The 23677-nt window shown below is 38.8% G+C and overlaps 1 protein-coding gene and 1 non-coding gene across 3 annotated transcripts in view; both read left to right on the forward strand.

Moving 5' to 3' along the window:
• Positions 1 to 23677, forward strand: part of Rnf24 (ring finger protein 24) — a 46430-nt gene that overhangs the window by 12095 nt on the left and 10658 nt on the right. The window contains exon 2 of one of the 2 annotated variants that reach the window (XM_051183350.1): positions 1459 to 1545. The exons of the other annotated variant lie outside the window; for it this stretch is intronic. The gene's annotated coding sequence lies outside the window, so the exon portion shown is untranslated. The remainder of the gene's footprint in view (positions 1 to 1458; positions 1546 to 23677) is intronic. 2 annotated transcript variants of the gene reach the window in all.
• LOC127221670 (U6 spliceosomal RNA) lies at positions 15865 to 15968 on the forward strand. Its single transcript, XR_007834467.1, has one exon. It is a non-coding gene; the product is annotated as a U6 spliceosomal RNA (small nuclear RNA).

Here is a 23677-nt window from a genome sequence, read left to right on the forward strand (position 1 = left end):
GAAATCCACAACTGATCACAATTCAGAGAACAACTGATGGAAGAGTACCCAGCCCCAGGTGATATACCTGCAACAAACTCCAGTACCGAAGGCTCAGGGAAGCTCATGGAAGAGGGGCAGTGATGGGAGATGTCATTCTGTAAATATGTTTCTCATATTGGTTAATGAATAAAGCCCTGTTGGCCAATAGGAAAGCAAGACAGGTGGGACTAGGAGACAAAGAGGATTTTGGGAGAGGTAGGAAGAGATTCAACATGTAGGACCAAGAGAACAGAACTCTGTACCCTCTCTCCTGTAAGATAATGACACGTGAAAACACTTAGATTGATAGAAATGGGTTAATAGTTAAGACAGAGCTAGCCAATAAGAAACACTAATAACAGGCCAACAGCTTTATATCTAATATAGCGTCTCTGTGTGTTATTTGGGACTGGCGCGGCTGTGGGACCAGGCTGACAGGAAAACTGCTCCAAACAGGGCAGAAAGATTATAAAGCTAGAGAATCAGCAAGCTGCACAGTTGTCTCCTGGAAATGATAGGGAAGCTACACTAGTGATACCTGAACAGTGTGGCTGCCTAAACAATACCTGAACAACGACAACACCAATAGACAACCTAATATGAAAGGGGGTAGCCTGTAGTCACTGCTGAGGGAGGGAGAATGAGTCATCCCTGGGATGAGCCCCCAATTGGTTATCCAATACCAAATGGTCAGCCCTGAAATCATGTACATACAAGCAACTCAGCAAGTCATGTGTGTGTGTGTGTGTGTGTGTGTGTGTGTGTAAATAAAGGAAAAGAGGCCATCAAATTAAGAGATAGCAAAAGGGGATGTGGGAGGTATTGTAGAGTGAAGACCAAAGGAGAAATAATGTAACTATATTTTAATTTTTTTAATTGAAAAAAAAAAGACTATACAAGAACTGGGGAGTATTAGTAGAGTACTTGTTTAACATGCATGAGGCCCTCCCTGTTCAAAACTCCCCTCACTCTAGCCCATAGATAAAATCAGCATAATTGTTTTTAATCAGGTGATCAAGCATTACAGGTAATCATTGTTCCTCATCTCAGCCAAAGTAATCTAGTGCTGAAAATGAACTTTCTACTTGCTGAGTTCAACAGTTACTTTAGAATAACCACAGTGTGCAAGTCACTGTGCCTAGCTAGGCACTAAGCAGAGGGCTCATTGCATGGGTTTAGATAAGATGCACTTCCTTTCTGTAAAGAGTCCTGGAAATTGTGTCACCACTTTGTTGCCTCATGTCCTTGCCTTCTTTTGATGCAACCAGAGCCCACAAGGTGTGGACCCCACGGTCCAGTCTTTGCCCTGTAATTATTTCTTATGATGAGGAGGCCAATAAGACAGTGCACCACAATACTTAGCAGTTCTGACTCCTGGAGTCTGAGCAAAGTTGGTACATTTTCACAACAAACAAGTGTAATCTTTTGTCTTTTTAGGATAGAGATGTCAATTGGGCCAATGAGATGACTTAGCAGATAAAGGCACTTGCCACCAAGACTTGAAAACATCCCAGAACCCACAAGGTAAAGAAGAGACCCAACTGCTTCAAGTTATCCTCTGACCTTGACATAACATCCCAGTGTACACATGCCCCTTCCCGTACACAGTAAATAAATAAGCAGTTCATAAATTTTAATGACTTAATATAAAAAAAATATTCACATTGTTCCATTGAACATTCTACTTTGGTTTACTATCTTTATTCATGTCTCTTATCTTTTATATGCCAGGTATCATCTAGTCTGAATTTATAAATGGATTACTCCTTTATCTGATCCACAGTGTTACAGTTTAATTCAAAATTTATTAGATTTGCCAGTTGTCATTTTAATATTCTTTTCCTGACATTTTTCATATGATCTGACTGAAAAGTTCCTGTAAAACTTAAAACAGGAACTTCTTTGGCATCTTAGTATTTTCCACAAGCTTACTTTCTATAAATACAGTGAAATCAAGTAGAACTTGCATTTGAGTTTTTATTAGCTAATTCCCAACTCTCCTAAAAGTCAAACATACATTTTTTGGGGGTGGGGCAGTAAATGCCATTGATATTTTTTTGAAAACAGAAAAAAGCAGAGTGATACAGAAACAGCATATAGTAGTTGGGCAAGTTTTGGCCTTACTCATTAACTGTGTTCTTAATCACAGATGGAAGTAATTACAATTAAATACTTGAATTACTGTGAATGTAATTTAGTTCCTTTAACAAAGTACCGTCCTAATAATTATAGGGCTAGTCCATTGGATGGAATGAACACAAAACAAATAGTCTTTGCAAATAATATGACTATCTTTGCCTGCCTGGTGAAATGTGCCTGATTAGAGGTTTCCCTCCAGTGATTGTAACATGGTCTGAAAAATTGTTCCTACTTCATTCAGTTGGTATTTTTTCACTTTTTAGGAGGCATATTTTTCCATATACATGAAATAATGTGAGACTCTGGGTTTATTGTACACAAAACTGTTGCAACACTGTCATTTTTGTTTTTGTTTCCCTCCTTTGTAACTGGTTTTTCTGTTCATTGTTCTGCATAACTTAGACATTATTGACATAATTTCTAGGCTTACACACTACATTTTTAGTTATTGAGTTTCATGAGAGGAAAACTTAAATAAATGTTTTATTTTGAACAGACAGCTGTTGTGTATGACAGGCTGAGTATCCCTAATCTTAAAATCTGAAAGACTCCAAAAGTTGAGGCTTTTTGAGCATTAACAAGTCCTAATTTGTCTAGTTACAGTCACAGAGTAGATACTATAAAAATTGAATAAACAGCTTTAGCTGTATGTATTCAATATATAGAAATACAAATGACTTTGTTTAGACTTGTGTCCTATCCCCAGTATTTCATGTTATATACCTACACAGAGAGGGGATGGGCAGATTACTCCAGAATCTGAAAAAAAGGCTTGATACGATTCTTGTACCAATCATTTCAGATAAATGATATTCAACCTGCAGCACGAATGAGATTTTGGGATCAGGATATATATATATATATCCTGTATGTCAGATAGAGGCAGTTAGATAATTAGTAAATGTATTGCTTGCTGATGGTTCCAGACTACTTCCACTGTCAATGTTAAGATCACATTGTAACATCAAATTTTCTGTGCTCTAATTAGTTATATGTCAGAACATGGGGCTAGGGAATATATATGTATGATTTTAGCAAAAAAGTGTGTTTTTCTGAACTAGAATTAGGATCTGTGATCTGGTTTCCTGAATGTCTGTGAATACAAAATAATTTAAAAATAGTACTAACCTAGATGATAAGTCTATGAGATGGGATCAGCTATCAGTGACAGAAAACTTCCTAAAACAATTATTTTAAAAAGATTGAAAATTGTTTCTTTATGAATGTAAAAGTTGTCACAGGTCTAGTATGAAGAATCATGGAGCAAGGAACCATAATATTAAACACCCCCATTTCTATCTTGTATCCCACCTTCAAGTTATGGGCAACCCCATCCACTTCCTCTATTTGCCATGCTATGAATAGAACCCGGAACTTGTGCATGCTGGGAAAGCCCTGGACCAATGAACTATATTTCCAGGCCTTCTTGAGTAGATTGGCATGGTGTCCGCATTACAGAACATAACGTAAAGAAAGGGATGAAGCATAAAGTAGACGACAGGGAGTGCTTTGATAAGCATGATTTCTAGACACTTTCCTGTGCATCCATTGCAGGTGTTATAACTAAGACGTGGGCAAGTGCAACAGCAAGGAGAGTTGGGAAGTGTAATCACAGGAAAGAAAGGAAGACAGAAATTTCAGGAGACAGGAGAGGAGGGCAAACTATCATTCTCTGCCACAATCTTTGTTGTTGTTGTTGTTGTTGTTGTTATTTGTAAGCATTTTATTTATTTAAATATTTATTGTATGACTGGTTTGCTTACATATATGTCTGCATGCCACATATGTGCCTGATGCCTGTAGAGACCAGAACAAGGGTATTTGATCCCCTGGAACTAGAGTTAGAGATGCTTGTGAGCTGCATGTGGGTGCTAGGACTTGAACTCAGGTCTTTTGGAAGGGCATTCAGTACTCTTAACTGGTAAACCATCTCTCCAGCCCCATGACACTATCTTGTTAATCATAAGAGAAAACCAAGGACATCCTTCATTATATCTCTTCCTCTAAAGAAGGATTCTATATTTCTAATACCTATACCTACTACTGATTCTCTCTCTCTCTCTCTTTCTCTCTCTCTCTCTGGGGGGGGGGGAGACAGGGTTTTTCTGTGTAGCTTTGGAGCCTGTCCTGAAACTCGTGTAGACCAGGCGCTGGCCTGCCTCTGCCTCCCAAGTGCTGGGTTAAAGGTGTACACCACCACCTGGCCTGATTTTCTAAATAGACCTATCTTTTAGAGAAGAAATGCTCCCAACTTAATTGAAATGTCTCTTAATATGTCATTACCATGGCTGAAGAGAGAGTTCAGTGGTTAAAAGTAAGCAGTGCTCTTGCAGAGCATCCAAATTGTGGATGTCATTTGGTTTACAACTGCCTGTAACTCCAACTACAGGGTATCTGGCCTCCATGGACACCTACACTTGTGTATGTACGAATGTGCATGCACATACACACACATGTATTAAGTGTAACAAAAATTTTAAAACGAAAAGAATGTCATTCTCAGATGTGGTGTCTAACCCCTGTAGTCCCACCCAGCATGTGTGACACTGAAGGAGGAGAATACCAAGTTGAGGACAGTTTGTTCTACATCCCAGGTTCCAGGCTACTCAGAGCTATATGGTCCCAAAAATAAAATAAAATACAGAAAGATAAATCATTCCTTTTTCTGTATTTGGGTTATTGTAAAAGAATAGTCTGAAGGATTAATAGAGCTGATGTGATTTATGAGCCAGTCTCTTATGAAATAAAAGTTGTTCACACATTCCATGGAACTCAGTAACTCCTTAAGGAAAATAATTAGTAGGGAATAGACTCAACCAGACAATTAGCTTACTGGGGCATTTACATTTAAGACTTAATCAGTTCTAATCTTGTAGTAGGAGAAACTCAGAATTTTCTAATATATCCATCTGTAAAATCCAAATAATAGTACTTTATGTGACAGTTATAATACCAATAGTGTAAATGTTTTTATTATATAAAGAGAAGAAAGCTTCCAGGACTAATAACATTGCAAGAGCTGACTCTTTAAAAAGCTGTTTAGAGAAGATTGTTCATCATTCTGGAATGATTATCACCTTCTCAGGATGTTTTAAAACATGAAAGCAGAGCCATACTCAACTCACAGGAAAAAAAAAAAAAAAAAAAAAAAAAAAAAAAAAAAAAAAAAACACATTTTATCCCCACCCCATTATCCCGGTAATTCTATAATCTGCCTAAAACCATTTTAAGCGTACACTTAGGCTGTGTTTGTGGCTCAGTACAATGACTCCCTAGCATATAAGAGATCCGGGGTTCATGCCTCAGCGTAATTCTAGAAGACAAAAAGATATTTGGGTGTAGTGCTTAGGATTAATATCTAGAAACTTGAGGTAATTATCCCCAAGTGTCAAAATACAATAAAAAGCAGCCTCAGCCCTGTGGTGGCTCATGCCTTTAGTCCCAGCATTCAGGAGGCAGAGGCAGGTAGATCTCCCAGTTTGAGGCTAGCCAGATACACAGACTGAGTTCTAGAACAGCCTGGGCTACACAGAGAAACCCTGTCTGGAAAAAAACAAAACAACAAAAAGTAGCCTTCATACTTTGGGTTTAAAGAGAGACATTTGAGGATTGCTGAGTTAGTCATGAGCCTCTTAGATGGCTGTTTTAGTCCATCGGTTTTCCTTCTACAAATTAAGGTTCAAAAACAGATATGTTTTTAGCTTATAGAACTTTAGCTATCTAGAACTTGTTTGAAAAAAAAAAGTTCAATTACATACTCTGTCAGTTCACTTTAGAAAGGAATCTGCTTGTGACCCAAAGTAGGCCAGGAAGATGTGACTTAAGCCAAAACGATTGATTGCTAACTGGAAAAGTTTACACTTAACCCCTACCCAAATCAAAACTAACCTTGGTAGCCATGATGAACACTTGCCATTTACCAGGCACATCCCTTGGTAGATGTTGCTGCTATCCTTTTCTGTGGGTAGGAAATGGAGACTTCCCTGTGACTAGCATCCTGGGAGGAAGGATGGTGAAGCTGAAGCCTGGGAAGTCCATGCAAGTCACTAATGTGTCCCTTGCTTGGATTCTGAGTACTACCACGAAGTTTACTCTCATTTACCTCATTCTGCTAATGAATTTCTAAAACATTGGTTACACTATTTTCTGTCTTTTTAAAAGCCTGTACAGTGACAGACTCTTCAATTTATTTGTTTGCCTGTGTTTTACCATTCTAAATGTGGTTATAGTTTATTATTAAACTTTGTTACTGGTTGCCAAATATGCTTTATTTCTTCTAGTACTTTTCCTCTTCAATGATTTGGGTCCTGTGTGGACTCTGAAAAATGAGTATCTTTTCTGGGAATTGAGAACCTACAGGTGAGATGGCAGGACACATTTAGTGTTTGAAGTCCAGGGTCTAATCACCAGAAAGGGGACTCAGCAGGAAAGTCCTGAACTTGATATGCTAGACACTCGGCCTCAAGAGTGAGAGAACCTGGTGAGCCTCATTCTTGGAGGATCTATCTTATCTTACCATGTCTCCTGAAGCAGCTTGAATATATATGTACTCAATATGCAATAACTGAGTATTATATAAAGACTATAAACTTTTTCTAGGTTCAGAATTTAAATAGAAATCACTTCTTAGCTCAGCAACTTTAATGCCACCAGTAAGAAAAAAAAACAAAACAGTGTTTTGTTTGTTTGTTTAGTTGGTTGGTGTTTTGAGACAGTGTTTCTTTGTAGCTTTCAAGCCTGACTATAACTCACTGTGTGGACCAGGTTGGCCTGGAACTCACAAAGATGCACTTGTCTCTGCCTCTTGAGTGCTGGGATTAAATGTTTGCACCACCACTGCCTAGCTACCCAGTGACTTTTAATATCTTTGTATACTTGAATTTAGTTATTAATAAAATTATTAATTTACTTTGTCTAGAGACTGAACGAAGTCAAGTCCTTTAATTTAAAAACAAATTAAATCTTTCATGACTCTTCCATAAAGTTGTATTGATTTCTGTCTGGTGACCTGTGCTTTTCCAGGAACTTATGACTAATTGGTGTGTTTGGTTTTATTGGCAGGTGTCTTAAGTGCAACTGACCTATCAGGTTATCACAGTCAGTCTCTTTACTTAGAGAATGGCTCTCTGGAGCCTGTGAGATGGTGTAGGGAGGAAAAGCTCTTTCTGTTTAAGCCTGGCCACCTGACTTCAATCCCCTGGAACCCATAAAGTTGTCTTCTGACCTCCATGTCCTCACTGTGACACACATACACCTCCAATACACACTACAACAATTTTAAAAACTAAAGAAGGGCTCTTTTTCTGTCTTTAGAGCCACTCTGGCTCTTATTTTATGTTTTCCAATTTGTCACATAGGTCCTGTAATTCCCAGGGCTAGTATTCAGTTTCCTGAAATAAACACCATGATATTTTTAGAATAAAATGAACCTTGATTAATTTTAATGTAAAAGACATAGTTCTTTGTCATATATTGAAAGAGGCTTAATACAAGGTGAGATCTTGGATTAGATCCAAAACAATGGGAAAACATTAATGGAAGAACCAGTCAAGTTTGAATGCAGTCTATAGTTTATTTAATAGGATTATACCAGTCTTATTTTCCTTTCCTAATGAAAAATTAGGTTAGGTGATGCTAAGTGAAGAGTATGTGAACTCTGCAGCTTTCCCATAAATATAAAATTATTGGAAAACATTTTTGTTTCGTGGAGTCAGGATCTCCAAATAACCGTGGCTGTTCTGGAACTTACTATGTTGACTAGGCTAGTCTCCAACTCAAGAGATGCACCTGCCTCTGCCTCCTGGGTGCTAGAATTAAAGGTGTGTACCAGCATGCCTGGCCTTAGAGAAGTTTTAGATATATGCCTTACTCAGAATCATTAGAAACTTGTGATGTGGGCCCTTCTTGAGGCTGTATCCGTAGAGTGAGAGTGCCCTAGGGTGTGCCAGCCTGCTGGCTGCCACAGGGCCCAGTCCAGACTGCTGCACTCATGTATCTGTTCTCACACTGCTGGGTTCAGCAAGCTTACACAGTCCACAGGGCAACCGGATCTTGGGGAAAGTTTGGGTCCAGGTTTGGGATTCCCTAAATGGCTTCAGTTTGGGCAGCCAATCTTATTGTTAGAGTCTGTTAGTTAGTTTTTTGTTTTATTTTGTTTTAATCTATATATTGGAAAGTATAGTATTTGGTTTATGGTGATATGAAGACTTAAAAACTTACATGTGTCTTAGTCATAAACTGTAAGGCACTATAGAGAATGCTCACTCTGATTATTGTATTAAAGAATTCGTGGGGAAAATTTTTTTTTGTCAGTTTTTTTGTTTGTTTTGGGCTTTTGGTCATAGTCTTTGTGTGTAACTCTAGCTGTACTGGAACTCATTCTGTAGACCAGGCTGACCTCAAACTCAGAAATATGCCTGCCTCTACGTCCTGAGTGCTTGACCACCACCGGTCAAGATTAGTCAGTTTTATGTATTATGGGTTAAGCTGGCTCTCTGGAACCTTTCCTAGATTAATTGTATAACTGCATTAAGTGCAACCAAAAGCCATAGATGATATATTTATAACTGTGCTTATGATATTTTCAGTATTGTATCATTAGCACTGTGAACTTTAACCAATAGGATTAAGTCTCGTGGAGTCATTAAGTTGAATAGTGTAGTCTACTAATTACAGAGATTTTACTTACACATTATTTTAACCTATTCACGCCAGTGTCTAGGGCTTTGACAGTCATGGCACTAGAAAGAGAATTTCAGCTATGAAAGCCTCAGATATGAAATATAAAACCCAAGATACCAGTGGAATCCATAAAGTCTATGACCAAGAAACTCTCAAATGGTTACCTTACATTGTGTCAAACAAAAGGTGCTGGGCAGCGTGCTAGGGGAGGAAATGCATCAGTAGTCTCAACTATCACTGGGCCTTGCATACTATAATACCGATTTGGCTGGCAAGATGTGCCCACCAGTGCAGTAGGAGCTTAATGGCCATGAGGGTAACCAACAGCTTTCTAATTGGTTATGAGGCCTGTTCCCCAGGAGGTATTTCATGCTTGGTACTGTAAACCTGATCAAAAGTCCATACCTGTGTGCTAGCTAGTTTTTAATGCCAACTTGACACAGGCTAGACTCATTTGGGAAGAGGGAACCTCAATTGAGAAAATGCCTCCGCTAAATTAGCCAGTGGGCAAACCTTTGAAGCATTTTCTTGGTTAATGGTTGGGTGTGAATGGGCCCAATCTGAAAGAGGTGGCACCAACCCTAGGCAGGTGGTCCTGGCTGTTAGAAGTAAGCAGGCTGAGCACTCCACGAGGAGCAAGCCGATAAGGAGCGCTCTTCCATGGCCTCTGCTTGAATTCCTGCCTCCAGGTTCCTGCCCTGCTTGAATTCTTGCTCTGACTTCCCTCAGTGGTGGACTGTTGTATAAGATGAAATAAATTTTTCTCTTTCCAAGTTGCTTTTGGCCATGGTGCTTTATCCCAGCAATAGAAAAATACAAGACAAATAGTGAGAAAAGAGGTCCTGGGGGAACCTGCAGTTTTGTTAAATAGTATGCTGTTAGACTTCTAAATACAGCTTTGCGTTGCTTTCAGCTTGTGTCAGAGAAGTTGCTTTTTGTAGTGGGTACTGGTTAATGCAGAGACTCATAAGTGCTTAAAGTGCTGAGTAGAAGTCGAGTGTTCAGCTGTGTATGAATCACACACATATATGTCACCCCCACCACACAGTCCAAGGCTCACGGAACACTGCAGAGGAGGGGACAGAAAGAATTAGAACTGGGGAGTGGGGAAGAGAGCTGTGAAAGACTGGTTTCCAGATACGACATGATATGACAAGCACACATCAACTCACAGCAGCTGTTGTTACCCACCCAGATGGAGCCATTCCAATGGTTTTCAAACAAATTCATACTGAAGATTTTCTTTAGATGGTCTGTCTTTATATTCTAGTAAACATGTAGATTTACATAAAACTGATAATGTGATACGTACAGGTTTTTTTTTTCAGTTGCATTTATTTTGTGCCCTGCACCTGTGTAAGAACCAGGAGTTGATGAATAATCAATGTAGACTCAGGTCCAGCTCTGTAGGAAGACATGCACTGGTCCCATTGAATTTGAGAGCTGTTAGAAAGTGGACATTTGCCGGGCAGTGGTGGGGCACGCTTATGATCCCAGGGAGAGACAGGCAATCTGTCTGTGAATTCAAGATCAGCCTGTTCTATAGGATGAGTTCCAGAGCAGGCACCAAAGCTACACAGAGAAACTGTCCTGAAACACCCCCCCCCCCAGAAAAGTTGACATTCATAGATAAATAAGAGTAAAGTTATTATTGACATAGTTGTTATTTTGATTTCTTTTGTTGTGAGGAAGATGTACTATTTTTTTTCTAAAATTAAGCAGATAATATACCTACAGTTTACTGCAGATTGAGAAGGGAGTGACTCTTTTCTGCCTAATTCTTTTCAGTGCCTTTGTGTAACTGATGGTGAAACTCTCCTTTATAATTTGTGTTCTGTACTGTCTGAGCATTACAGGATGGTGGTGATTATTATTTTAACAATCTAAGAATCCTGTACTTGGATCAGATGTGGTGGCACATGCATTTGATCCAAGACCTTAGTAAGCAGAGGGAAGCAGATCTCTGTGAGTCTGTGTCTGAGTTCAGACCAGTCAGGACTACATAGGGAAAACCTGTTTCAGGATGGATGGATGGTGGGTGGGTGGATGGATTGAAGGAAGGAAGGAAGAAAAAAAGGAAGGAATTTTAAAAATTCTGCACTTAGCATTTGGGAAGAGGTAAGAAGCTTGTGAGTTTAAGGCTGAGGTTTATATGAAGACATCCTGTCTCCAAAACAAAACAAAACCAAAACCAAAACAAAGCAAAACACCTAAACAGAAAAGAACTTTCACTAAGCTGTTTGTAAGACCATGAATCAAATAGAATATAATAATTAAAGGCTGATAAATAGATTCTTTGTAGTATAGTGTTTGCACTGTGTGCCTGATACAGACCAGAAGAGAATAGGAGATGATTGATTTGAATCCATCATCACCACAGTGAAGTCTCTTAAAAGTCTTCAAAGTTTTAATGGAGACTTACTTCATCACATAAAAAGATGGGGGTGGGCCTTTATGAAACTATCACAGAATAACTGACCAGCTGGACTGTGGTGACATATACATGGTAGATCTGACTGAGTTCAAGGCCAGACTAGTCTGCAGACTAAGTTCCAGGACAGCCAGGCTACATGGAGAAACCCTATGTTGAAAAACAAAACAACAACAAAAGAATATCTGACACTGGGAAAAGGGCAGAGTAAAAGGATCCATCAGAATAGCAAACACTCATGCTCCAATTACCGCACACAAATTAAAGGCATCAGCTCAGGCTTGATTACTTGGGCAATACCAGCCAAGGGGAGATCTGGATACATACCTAGAGGAATCAGTAGCAGCAGAAAGAAACAGCCCAGCAACAAAGGGATCAGCTGATGTTACCATTTACAGAGCAGGGGAGGATAAAGACTATTAGATTTTTTTGAAAAATGTTTTCTTTTTTTTAATGTGCATTAGTGTTTGTCTGCATATATGTCTGTGTGAGGGTGTCAGATCTCCTGGAACTGAAATTATAGACAGTTGCAAGTTGCCATTTGGCTACTGGGAATTGAACCCCAGTCCTAAAAGAGCATCCATGCTCTTAACTGCTGAGCCATCTCTCCAACCCTGGATCTCTCTCTCTCTCTCTCACCCTCTCTCCCTCCTTATCCCCTCTCTCCCCCTTTCTTGAGGTGTTTACTGTATAGCCCTGACTGGCCAGCACTCATAAAGATCCACTGGTCTCTAACTACTGAGTGTTAGGACTAGAGCCTTTTGTCCCACAGCCATCTCTGTTTAGAATTTTTATTCCTTAAAAGCAAAGTACAAATAAAGTAATAAAACTTTCATAGCATTCTTTTTTTACATTCTTACTGTTACTTTATTTTTACTTATTTGTGTGTATGTAGAGGTCAGAGAACAACTTACAAGTGTTAGTTTTCTCTTTTCCACCATGTGGGTTCCAGGGATGGAGCCAGACTTGACAATAAGTAACTTTACCCACTAAGCCACCTTGCTATCTATCCCCTTATGTTCTTTAATGAAAAAAGGCAGAATCAAAATAAAGAGGTGGTTTGTGGGTGAAATAAAATGGAAAGATCCACACTGAAATATAGATGAAACAAATAACTAGGATGTAGTATTGCAGTAATATATGTTTTTATACTTCTAATTCTCCAAATAATGAGGATAGGATGGGAATGCAAGCAGAGGGAAGTTACAGACGCTGCTGCAGAGAAAAGTCTTCTGCAGCTGATTGAGTCTGTGGCAGAGCTTTTTTCTTTTCTTTTCCACATTGGGTACTTGAAGACGCAGCCCCCAGACAGCCATCATTTTTTGCTGGCTGTTTTTAAATACTGGAAATTGACCCTAGGGCTTTGCACAGCACTCTACCACTAAACTGTATTCCATAGTTCTTTTTTACCAGTCTCACTAGGTTGCCCAAGCTGGCCTGGTCTCACGGCTGTCCTGCCCCAACCCTACTGAGGTGTTGGGATTGCAGGCCTGCACTACTAAGCTGGCATACCAGCTTCTTCGCCAGAAAAAATAAAAGATAAAAATGATCTCAAACCAACTCGAACAATGTAAAAAGTTTCATTAGAGAAATGTTTTAAAATACCAGGCAAGCGTCTTTTAGCTCTTGCACTTAGGAGATAAAAGATGTTTTTAACCAAAATCTTGTTTCCCATAGAATCTGATACCATTTCCAACATGGAAGTAATATAGAATATTGTAAAAGCATGGGATGCAAAGGGAGATCTTCGAACTCCTAGTGGTAGAGGCTGGCATATATGGAAATATGTGGCCCTGGTGGCACCAGGGCCACCAGCTTAGGCTCTAGCTCAGCCCTTTCACTGCACCAGCATCTCTGAAGGGGCTACTTTTTAGGTTTTCACTTACTTCCTTAAGGGACTCTCTTGGGAGAAACAGAATTATTAACATATATAAGCTAACTAAATTTGGTGTTAGAATAAAGGAAGGCATTTCTTCCCTAGTATAGAGGTGCTTTCTGGAGAACTTGGGTTTTTGGCATTCACTGGTGACATGGCAGAAAAACATGTTTAATCATACATATGTAATTTATACTTCATACACAGTGATTCCCAACACTATCTCCTTTCAAGTCTTTTATGTGAAGGTGTAAACAAATATTGGTCATTACTGTTTAGTTCTTTTTTTTCTGTTTTTCTGTTTTTCTTTTTTTACTTTAAAGTGTTGCATTTTGGAACTATATTTGTAGCATACCAATTTCAAAATACAAAAGAATATATATATTCCTATTGTCTTAGGATTCTTGTTGCTGTGACCAAAAGGGATGTGGGGAAGAAAGGGTTTATTCTTACAGCTTGTTGTCTGTCCGTCATCCAGGGAATCAGAGTAGGAACACAAAGGGGGAACATGAGAGGCAGGACCTGAGGCAGAGGCTGTGGAGGAGTGCTGCTTACTGCCTTGCTCCTTGTGGCTTGCTCAGCCTGCTTTCTTAACATAATTCAGTACCACCTGCCCAGTGGTGGCACTGCCCACAATAGGCTGGGCCCTCCCACATCAGTTATTACTCAAGAGAATGCCCCACAGACTTGCCTACAGGCCAATATTATGGAGGCATTTTTCTCAAGATTCCCACTTTCCAGATATGTCTAAGTTCATGTCAAGTTGACAAAACCCAGCACATGTGTTCCTTATTTTCTCACCAAAGCAGTTTGTGCTATCAGTTCTTTCAGTTTCTTAATATCCTCCAGGCTTTGTCTGTATTCAAGCCAGTTCCAGCTGTGCATATCCTGATCCACACAGGCCTGTAATTCCAGTGCTTGGTAGCTGAAAGAACAAGATCTGAAGTTCAAATACAGCCTGGGCAAGACCCTGCCTCAAAAATAGAAATAAAACACAAAGTGTGTATTCTCTAGTGAAACATGCCAAGCCTATGTAGCAGCCCATGTGTTTAATTAGCCTCTGTTGTGGTAGAGAGTTGACTGTAAATGGAGTGGTTGTCTAGACAGACTCAGAGCTGCCACGTGATTCTGGAAAGCTCGGGTCATTGTAGTAGGGCCAGGTACCGACCTACCCAGTGAAGCTGCTTTGTGGCCATCACTAGGCATCAGCAAGAATGAATGTTGTGTTCTGCACTTGTTCCTACACTAGCAACATGAAACAGGGCTCTAGCCTGGTTTTGCCTTTTAATTGGTTCTAAGACCACCTTTGGTTAAGCTAAAACACAAAAGATTGTATCTTCTACGTCACCATTCACATTGGGGAGTCTGGAGCAACTGCTGGCTTACTACAGACCAGCAAGTTAAAAGTAGTTTTACTTATTGTCTTGTCTTTGTAACATATAAGTAAAAAGTACATGTTAAATCCTATGTTCATTTGTTTTACAACTGGCTTTTCTTGAAGCACTCATTGCTCAGAGCTGAGTAAACTTCAAGTGCAGTGCGTTAACACTTAATAGATAGCAGCAGTAGCAGCATCTGTCTTTAACCTTCTAGGGTAGGCTATATAAAAAAGTAACTTTTTTCTGTCAAAACAACCAGTTTAGAAAATATTACATGTGATTTTAAATATGTATATATGTGTATATACACATACACTTGGAAAAGTATAAACTTGTTTGAATAAACTATAGAAATCTATCTATCTGGACATGGTGGGAAACACCTTTAATCCTAGCATTTTGGAGGCAGAGTTAGGTGGATTTCCATGATACAAGGCCACCCCTGGTCCACACAACAAGTTCCAGGCCAGCCAGGGTTACATAATGAGATTCCATGTCAAAAACCTAAAAATCAAATCTATCTAAAATAATATAAGTCTAAGATAAATGAGAAGAATATAAAGGTATATTTTAGACCAGTTTGTGTTGCTATCACAGAATCCCACAGACTTGAGGCTTTAAAATATTAAAATTAACAGAGGGACTGATAATGGCTTCATCACACCAAACCATGTGGTGGTCTTAATGAGAGTGGCTCCCACAGACTCATGTTTGGTCCCCAGTTGGTGAAGCTGTTAGGGAAGGATTAGGAGGCATGGCCTTATTGAAGGACCTATGTCATAAGGGTTAGTTGGTTGGGTTGGATTGAGACTGGTCTCTCTATGCTGTCTTGGCTGTCCTGGAATTCAAAGGTCTACAGCATTCCCAGTTAGTTCTCTCTGCCTTACCCTTGTGGATCAGATTTAAGTTTCAGCTACTTCTAGTACCATTCCTGCCTGCCTGCTGCCATGCTCCCTGCCTCCATGGTCATGGACTCTAATCCTCTGAAACTGTGAGCCTCCAAATTAAATGTTTTAAAGTTGCCTTGTTCATAGTGTCTTGTTACAGCAATAAAAAAGTAACTAAGACACCATCTAGCTAAATTGGTGAGCTCAGGTTCAGGGAGAGACCTTGTCTCAAAAATAAGGTGAAGAGAGTTAATAAGATGGCTCAACAGGCAAAGTTATGCAAACATGGTGGACCTGAACTCTGTCCTTAAAACTCAGGGGCTGGGTAGAGAGAACTGACTCCACAAAATTGTTCTCTGACTTCCACATGTGTACAGCGGTACTCACTCTTCCTCCACATACACATCATACAAACACGCAACAATAAAACTTTAAAAAATTTAAGATTGAGTGCTCACTTTGGCAGCACATATACTAAGATTAGAGTGATACAGAGATTAGCATGGCCCCTGTGTAAGGATGACATGGGAATTTGTGAAGCATTCCATATTGTTGAAGAAGTAAAAAAAAAAATAAAATAAAAATTAAGGTGGATTGATAGAGGAGACACCAGACATCATTGACCTCTGGCCTTGGAGCTTGTTGACTCCCCTATCTAGCTGAACCAGTGAGGGAACCTGTTTCATGAATAAGATGGAGAACATTTGAGGAACACACAAACACAGGCACTTAGAAATGTGAACACATATATGCCACACGTACACACACACACACAGTTAACAAACCAACCCCATGATATCCATTCATGAGGGAAGAGCCCTGTTGCTGTGTAGCTCTCTCTGTGTGCCTATAATACTATTACAACAGAAATTAAGCTGTATCATAAATTTGGAAGGACACAAGCATTCAGACTTTAGCAAAACATGTTCTTATGTTAACTATACATTTAATATTCTCTTCAGCCACCTTCCGAAGAGAACATTTTAAAATCTGAGGACATGTCCAATGGCTCAGAAGTTAAGAGCACTTAGCTACTCTTACAGAGGACCTGGATTGAGTTCAGTGCCCACTTCAGGTGAATCTTTAACCCCAGCTCCAGGGGATCCAATGTCTCTGTCTCCCTCAGGCACCATCACTGATGAGCACATGCACACATACCTGTACACAATAAAAAGATAAGTCTTTAAAATAAACTTAATGGAAAATAATGTGTAAGAATAATTTTGAAATATTAAAAAGAAAGCAATACTACTCCATCCTGTATAAATTACTCATGTGCTTAAATTACATTAAAACTAAGTTCCACATGCTGATATCGGGCATCATAGTATTTTTTTTATGTCACATTCTAGGTGGATTAAATATTTAAATTTAAGGAACAAAACTATGCAAATGTGAAAAGAGAATATAAGTGAACATTTCTTTAATCGCATATGGGAAAAACTAAAGTAGAAAAAATAGTGACAGATTATTGGCAGAAGCAGCCAGTCAGAGACCTGATAGACACACTTACCACACAGAAATAAAATCACAATGCCCTCCATTAGATATTTGTTCTTTTCTTCCTTTTTTTAAATACAGGCAAAAGGATTTATCTCCTGAGGGAAAAATAGCAACACAAACACAGTAAGTAAGAGGAAGTGGTGAAAATTGTGACTAATGGGAACTTATTGGCATACGTTCAGTTCACAGGCACTCTGTAGACTGTAAAAATGCCACCCACCCTACTATGCAATGGTACAGCAGCCTGCAGAATGGCCATGCAGCCCCAAGCAGTGTTTTGCTGTGTAAAAATGCAGCTTAGTAGTAGAGTGCTTGCCTATCATGCTTAAGGTCCTCAGTGACATAAAACATATATCTTTAAAGTCAGGTCTTCTTGAGCCGGTTTGACTATTTATATACCTAAACATCCATTAATCTAAATTAGGAAATTAATACTTAAATTCTCATTAGTTTTTAAAGGTCTTAGCATAAAAAATTTCTTTTTCATGTTTTATTTGGTTAGTTGACTCAAACATGCTTGATTTTTCTTTTTTCATCTGTTTTTGGTTTTCTCTTTGTTTCTTCTGGCTTACATGATTTGTTCTTCTAAAGTTGAATTATCCAGTTCATTTTCAGTATTTTTCTATTCTTTTAAGATTGATAATATAAATGAAAGTTTATGTTTCCAATTTCTGGCTATTGAACATTCCATGCTTGAGCAACTGTCTTTGGTAGGATGGAGCATTTTTTGGGTATATATACCCCAGAGTCGTATAGCTGGATGTGGTGATACATTACTTATGATTTAGTAAAGCTTGCCTGAGGATTCAGAAAGCAAAGTCAGCCACAAGTCATGAAAACCAGGCGCACACCTTTAATCCCAGCAGCCAGAAGCTAGGAGGTGGTGGTACATACCTTTAACCCTAGGACTCAGGATTAAGAGATAGATGGATCTCTGAGTCCAAGGCCACCAATAGCTACACAAGATTGATCCAAGCCTAAAGAGAAACAGCTCTCACAAAGATGATCTCAGTACATGGGATCAAATGCCTTTAATCCCAGTATTAGGGAGGTATTTAAAACAGGAGCAAGGTCTCGGTATCAGCATTCATTCTCCAGCCACGTTGAGGATAGGAAGGCATTTAGTCTCAGGATTCTCCTGCCATGCTGAGGAGAAGCAGCAGGATCAGCCCTTTCAGCCTGAGGTAGTGGTAAGAGCTAGTGGCCCAATACTTTGCTTTTCTGATCTTCAGATTGAAACTTCAACCTCTATATCAGTCTCTAGGTCTTTTATATATTGTGTTACAGCTAGATCTGGAGATAGGTCAATTCTCATCTTCTTGAGGAACCACCACCACACTGAATTCTGTTGTGTCTGTACAAGTTCACAGGCCCACCAGCAGTGAATGAATGTTCCCCTTACTCCACATCCTTGCCAGCATGAGCTGTCATTTGTGTTACTGTCTTAGGTGTAAGACAAAAATCTCAAAGTCGTTTTAATTTGCATTTTCCTAAGGATGTTGAACATTTCTTGTGTTTCTCGGCCATTTGTGTTTCCTCTTAAGAATGCTCTGTTTGATCTGATCTGGTCCTCATTTTTTAATTGAGTTGCTTGTTTTCTTGATATCTGGGTTTTTTTTTTTCAAGTTCTTTATATATTTTGGTATTATCTCTCTGTCAGATGTATCATTGGTAAAATCTTTCCCCGTTCTGTAGACTGTCACCTTGTTCAAATGATAGTGTTCTCTGCTATGCAGAAGCTTTTCAGTTTCAAAAGAAACTGAAATAAATAAAAATTATTGATCCTAGTGCCTGTGCTATCAAGTCTGTACCATGCCAAAACGTTTAAAGCTATTCCCCATTTTCTTTTCTATCAGGTTCAGTGTATCTGGTTTTATGTTGAGGTCTTTGATCCATTTTCAGTTAAGTTTTATGCGGGTTGAGAAATACAGATCTATTTGGATTCTTTTACATGCAGCCATCCAGCTTGACCAGCACCATTTGTTGAAGTTGTTGCCTTTTCCCTGCATGTATTTCTGGTTTCTTGACCAATATGTCTGTTTTGTACCAATACCATGCTGTTTTTATTACTTACTATAGCTCTGTAGTACAGTTTGAGGTAAGGGATGGTGATAGTAACTCTAGCAGTTCTTTTATTACTCAGGACTGTTTCAGCTATCTTTGCTTTTTTGTTTTGGTGTGTGTGTGTGTGTGTGTGTGTGTGTGTTTCCATATGAAACTGAAAATTTGAGAATTGTTCTGTCAAGACCTGTGAATGGAATTTTGATGGGAATTACATTGAATCTGTAGATTGCTTTTCAAGAATGGTCATGTTTACTGTGGTAATCCTACCAACCCATCTTTTTCAGTTTCTTTAGTGTCTTAGGTTTTTTTTTTTTTTTTTTTTTTTTTTTTTTTATTAATCATATAAGTCTTTCATTTGCTTGGTTAAAGTTATTTGATGCTGTTGTGAAAGGTTTTGTTTCCCTGAGTTCTTTCTGTCTGTCATTTTTATATAGGAAGGCTGCTGATTATGAGTTGATTTTTGTCTCTAACTACTTTGCTGAAAGTGTATTTTATCAGCTGTATGAGTTTCCAGTGGAATTATTAGGACCACTATCATATGTAGCACAAATTCTAATCGTTCTTAATAATAAAAATTCAGTCAGATATTGGGGTTAAAGTTGAAGGTCAGAGAAGCAAAGCAGCCAGCCACTAGAGAGTTCTTACCTCTACCAATGCTCAGACCAAAGGGGCCATCCTGTTTTCAGACTGCATCCTTAGACTGCTTAGACTGCACTGCTCCTCAGATGGCCTCTCTGTCTTGTCTCCTCCTGTCTTGTATTCCTCTCTCTGTATCACTCCTGTTTCTACCTCCCTAGTGCTGGGATTAAAGGCATGAGATCCGAAGTGCTGGAATCACCTTTGTATGAGCTCTGTTTCTCCTTTAGACAGATTCAATCTCAAGGCCCAGGGTGGCCTTGAACTAACAGAGATCCCTTTATCTCCCAAATTCTGGGATTAAAGGTGTGCAACACTACTGTCTGACCTCTATGACTAACTAGTATGCCTAGCTTTGCATTCTGTTCTTCAGGCAAGCTATATATTTGTTAGATCATAAACAAAATATCACCACAATCAAATCATCTGCAAATAAAGACACATTGACTTCTTTCTACTTTATATCTCCTTGATCTTCTTCAGTTGTCTTATTGCTCTAGCTAAGACTTAAGCTAAGACTATGTTGAATAGATACGGAGAGATGGATAACCTTGTCTTGTTCCGATTTTAGTGGAATCACTTTGAGTTTCTCTATTGAAGATAATGCTAGCTATGAGCTTGCTGTAAACTGTCTTTATTATGTTGAGGTATGTTCCTTGTATCCCTAATCTCTCCAGGACTTTATCCTAAAGGGGTGTTGGATTTTGTCAAAGGCCTTTTCTGCTTCTAATGAGATGATCATGTGGTTTTTAATCTTTCAGTTTGCTTATGGTGGATCTATATATGTTGAACCCTCCCAACCCCCAACCAACCCCCCCATGAGGAAGCCAACTTGATTATGGTGATCTTTTTGATGTGTTCTTGTATTCAGTTTACAAATATTTTACTGAGAATTTTTTCATCTATGTTCAAAAGGGAAATTGGACTGTAATTTTGAGTCTTGAGATTTGAGTATCAGGGTAACTGTGGCCTCATAAAATGAATTGGGCAGAGTTCCTTCTGTTTCTATTTTGTGGAACTATTTGAAAAGTGTTAGTATTAATTCTTTGAAAATGTGATAGAATTCTGAGCTAAAACCATCTGGCCCTGTTTTGTCTTTTTATTGGTAGACTTTTTAATTACTGCTTCTAAATAGAAGTAATAAATAGGGGTTATAGGTGTGCTTAAATTGTCTGATCTTGATTTAATTTCAGTAGGGGGTTATATATGCATCAAGACAATTATCCATTTCTTTTAGATTTCCCAATTTGATGGAGTACAAGATTTTAAAGCCTGTCCTTATGATTCTCTGGATTTCCTCAGTCTATTAATTTACTTCTTTTCTCTGCCTTTTAGTTAAATTTGGCTAAGGGTTTGTCAATTTTACTGATGTTCTCAAACATCACCTTACTGATTCTTAGTATTGTTTTTGTTATTGTTTCTATTTTATTGATTTCTGTCCTGAGTTAGATATTCTTGCCATCTACTCCTTTTGGGTGTGAGTTGTTTTAGTTCTGGAGCTTTCAAATGAGATCTCTTCTTTTTTGTACTATAGGCACCTAGTGCTTTAAACTTGCCATGTAGAATCACCTTCATTATGTCCCATAAGTCTGGGTATTTGTATATTCATTTTCATTCAATTGTAGAAAGTTTTAAATTTCTTTCTTAATATATGTCTTGATCAAGTTTTCATTCAGTAGTGAATTGTTCCGTTTCCATGAGTTTGTTTCTGTTGTTGCTGACATCCAGCTTTGATCCATCGCTGCCAGAGAGGATACAGGATGTTATTCCAGTTTTCTTGTATCTGTTAAGTCTTGGCTTTGTGACCAAGTATGTGTTCAATTTTGGAGAAAGCTCCATGAGCTGCTAAGAAGGAAGTATATTTTTTAGTGTTTGAATGGAGTGTTCTATAAATATCTGCTAGGTTCATTTGGTTTATGATGTCACTTGGCTACAACATTTCTCTGTTTAGTTTTGTCTGTTTATTGGTGAGAGTGGAGTGTTGAAATCACTTACTATCTCTGTGTGAGAGTCAATATGCGATTTAAGCTGTGGTAGTGTTTCTTTATGAACTTAGGTGCCCTTGTGTTTGGTGCATAGAAGTTAAGAATTGCAATGTCCACCTGGATTTTTCTTTTGAATATGTAGTGTCCTACTCTAGCTCTTTTGATTAGTTTTGTTTGAAGTCTATTTTTGTCAGATATTAAAGTGGCTCCACCAGCTTTCTTCTAAATGGACATAAAACATCTTTTTTCATCCCTTTACTCTGAGGTGATGTCTATCCTTGATGTTAAAGTGTGTTTCTTGAATGCAGTAGAAGGATGGATCCTGTTTTCCATCCAGTCTGTGATTTCCTTTTTGTTAGGGAATTAAGACCATTGGTGTTGATAATTATCAATGAACAGTATTTGTTAATCCCTGTTATTTTGGTGTGTGTGTGTGTGTGTTTCCCTTCTTTGGTCTAGCTGCTGATCTACAATTATTTATTCCTTGTATTTTATTGAATGTGGTTAACCTCTTTAGATTGAAGTTTTCCTTCTAACATCTTTTATAGGGCTGGATTTGTAGATAGATATTGCTTAAACTTGGTTTTATCTTGGAATATCTTATTTTCCTTATTGTGATTGAAAGTTTGGTTGGGTATAGTTGTCTGAGATGGCATCTGTGGCCTTAGTGTGTAGAACATCTTTTTGTTCTACATTAGGCTTTAAAGTCTACACTGAGAAGTTAGGTGTTATTATAATAGGTCTTCCTTTGTATGTTACATGATCTTTTCCCCTTGCAGATTTTAATAATATTCTTTCTTCATTCTGTATATTTAGTGTTTTTTATTATTGCATGCCAAGGAGAGTTTCTTTTCTTGTCTGATATATTTTCTGTGCCTTTGCCCTGGGTTTCTTCTCCTTTCCTTATTCCTAATCTTCTTTGATGTGATCATTTCATAGTGTCTCAGATTTCCTGTTTTGTGCCAAGATTTTTTTAGGTTTAACATTTTCTTTGACCAAGGTACCCATTTCTTCTATCATGTCTTCAATGCCTCTCTCATCTCTTGTATTCTGTTGGTGAGGCTTGTCATGAGGTTCCTGTTAGAGTTCCTACATTTTTCATTTGTGGATTTTCCTCAGTTTGGGTTTTTTCTTTATTAATTCCACTGTCAGTCAGGTCTTGAATTGTTATACTCATTTCCTTACACTGGTTGTTTGTGTTTTTATAGGTTTCTTTAAGGGATTTATTCATTTCCTCCTATGCTCCAGCTGTGTTGCAGTTCTCAAAGCCTACAATGATTGTAATTCTAAGTGCTGACGTCTGTCTTGTCTTTGGTGGGTGTTTTGTTACTTGGTTTCTGTTTCTTCTCTGGTTCTTAGAACTTGGTGGCTGTGTGGTGCCAAGTGTGGCCATTTGGGGTTTCAGGTAAAAGTGTTTCTAGGTATTGGAAGCTGACACTTGGGAATGACGATGGGCTTGGGAGTGGTTTGAAGGGGTCCACAGGAAGGAAGAAGACTCCTCTAGAGTTTGCTTAGTCACCTAGGAATGGGGCAGAGTGAAGAGAGACCACAACAGGTAGTCTGCCACAGAGCTAGGGGTGAGATTGGTGGATTGGATTTGTAGAAGAGGGAGAGTAAAACCAGCAATTACCCTACTTGCTCCTCTGGCTGGCTTGGCTTACAGTTTCCCAGGGAATGCCTGATGTAGTTGGGGACTGGGATAAAGAGATGAATAGAGGTAAAGAAGGCCAAAGGGGAAGATCTGTGTGGTCTGCTGGAGATGGGGGAGAAGGGGGAAAGCGGGAAGGGAGGCCAAGGCAGATGGTCTCCTACTGAACTGGGGTGAGACTGAGGAATTGGGTGTGGAGGAGAGAAGGGAGAGATGAAGATCTGCAGTTAGCTTACTTGCTCCCTGGCCAGTGGGTTTCCAGAGAATTCAGTCCACTTCTTTTTATTAAGGCTGACTAGGACTCCATTGTGACAAACCACAATTGTTTACCTGTTCATCTCAATAGACATCTAGGCTTTCCTACTTTCGCACAACAATAAAATAGTGCTGCTAAGAATACACAAGAATTTATTTTCAGATCTTTGGG

The sequence above is a fragment of the Phodopus roborovskii genome, unplaced genomic scaffold, assembly GCF_943737965.1.
Source record: "Phodopus roborovskii unplaced genomic scaffold, PHOROB, whole genome shotgun sequence".
NCBI lineage: Eukaryota > Metazoa > Chordata > Mammalia > Rodentia > Cricetidae > Phodopus > Phodopus roborovskii.